Source organism: Eriocheir sinensis, chromosome 20 (assembly GCF_024679095.1).
Source record: "Eriocheir sinensis breed Jianghai 21 chromosome 20, ASM2467909v1, whole genome shotgun sequence".
Lineage (NCBI taxonomy): Eukaryota > Metazoa > Arthropoda > Malacostraca > Decapoda > Varunidae > Eriocheir > Eriocheir sinensis.
This window is the reverse complement of record NC_066528.1, coordinates 3256004-3258017: the sequence shown is the minus strand read 5'-3', so window position 1 is coordinate 3258017 and position 2014 is coordinate 3256004. Positions and strand designations below refer to the sequence as shown.

Sequence of the window (2014 nt, the reverse complement as noted above, 5' to 3'; positions counted from 1 at the left end):
CCTGAACTCCGTGTGTGTATGAGAGAGAGAGAGAGAGAGGCGTGGAGCGCGAGATTCACAACTCAACAAACAAACGAGGTAACGAGAACGAGACGCGAAGCAAACATGTGTGTGTGTGTGTGTGTGTGTGTGTGTGTGTGTGTGTGTGTGTGTGTGTGTGTGTGAGAGAGAGAGAGAGAGTAGTAGTAGTAGTAGTAGTAGTAGTAGTAGTAGTAGTTTTTACTGCCCGCTAGCGAAGCCCATACGTAAGTGAAGGTTAAGAAAGAAAGGAAGGAAATGGAAGATAGAGAAAAGGGAGAAGGAGTAAGGGAGGCGACTCACACGGGTAATAAATCTCTCCGAAGTGTTATGACCAGTCAGCAGGGCCTCCCGATAGGACAAGGAACGCCACAAGAAGTGCCCTGGTATGGTTGGGGTCATGATCTACATGACCTACAGCGGAGGCGCTACAGGGAGGATAGTCGAGGGGCAGATAGTTAAGGAACGGTGTCCTGGCTGGACGTGTGTGATGGTATCTCCGCCCTCCCTACAGTAACGTAAAGTGACGAGAAGCTTCAAACAGACCCTGAACGTGTAAGTAGGACGACAGTGTGTTCTCTCCATGCCAGATCCATAATGTATACACCTTAGTCCAGTAATTGCATGCCCATATATGATCAAGAATAACGGAAACGGAAAGATACGTATTCTGATGTGTTCAACTTTGCTCGACAGGTTTGATCGAGAAAATATAGACTCGCATCATCACCAGGGGTCTCTTATTGCCCTTCTTACCGTCCTGTCTGTACTGGCGGTAAAAATCAAACACGTTGGGCAGCACGCCATACGACGAGACGACGAGGCCAACGGCGGGCGGAGCCGTGGACGTGGGACGGCGCTGGTCGAGGCGAGGACGAGCGGCCGAGGCTCTCAGCGGCTGCGAGTGGCTTGACGTTGGAGCGAGCGAAGACGGCGCGCCGCGAGGCAGCTTCGACGTTCCGCGAGGACGACACGACCATTGACGAAACTCTACGGGATCGGCACGTGCTGTTTGGCCCAAGTTAGCTACTCCCACAAGGTATGACTGTTCTTTTGTGCCGTGTTATAACACAGTGACACGGAAGGCGTTGCTTGCCCTGGCGGCGCCTTTTAGCAACGACATACTGACCTCAGCGCACTGTGAAACTGTGAAACGATACCGGCGGTGCACGTGAGAGTGCTTAGTGCATAATCGGTTATAGCATGTGTTGTATGTGAGGTTGTGGGGTTAGCTGACACGCAGGAAGTCGAGCCATGCTGCAGACTGTAGTGCTGGTCAGAGAAACTTATCAGAGTGAGGACTTTGAACTGTGAAACTGTGAAACTATACCAGCGGTGCACGTGAGAGCGCCTAGTGTATAATCTGCCATAGCTTGTGTTGTAGGTGGGTTAGCTGACACGCAGGAAATCGTGCCAGACTGACGACTTTAGCGCTAGTCACGGGTAATACAGGTGACCGCCCGCCAAAGTGGTCATAACACATAGGACGAGAAATCCATAGGAATTGTGAAGGCCTTTTATGAAACAGAGGTTTATGGCTGGCGTTCGGGAATTTGGGTTGAATTTGGACATTGAACAGAGTGCACAGACGATACAAGGGAAGGAACGGAAAGGGCAAAGGGGCCCAGAGAAGCCTTCCCTGAGATAGAAAGCCCAGAGAAAGGAGCAGGGTTGCGCGAGAGAGATACAAGGGAAGAAACAGAAAGGGAAAGGGCCCGGAGAAGCCTTCCCGGGGTCAGGAAGGCCCAGAAAGGTAAAATAGTAGCGCAACCGATAAACGGGAAGGTACAGAAAGGGCAACAGGGCCCGGAGAGACCTTTCTCGAGCCCGGAGAGCCCAGAAAATATTGTATAGAAAGGGCAAGAAAGGGCAACTGATACAGGGTACAGAAAGGGCAACAGAGCCCGGAGAAGACTTACCCGAGACGACAGAAAGAACCAAAGGACTGAAAGGGAGGTCACAGAAAGGGAAAGGAAAATGGAGAATCCCGAAGAAG

At 51.4% G+C, this 2014-nt stretch overlaps 1 long non-coding RNA gene across 1 annotated transcript; it reads left to right on the top strand.

The window, feature by feature from the left end:
- Positions 1-221: 221 nt before the first annotated feature.
- On the top strand, positions 222-748 carry LOC127001389 (uncharacterized). Its single transcript, XR_007755241.1, has 2 exons — positions 222-573; positions 715-748. It is a non-coding gene; the product is annotated as an uncharacterized LOC127001389 (long non-coding RNA).
- Positions 749-2014: the final 1266 nt, after the last annotated feature.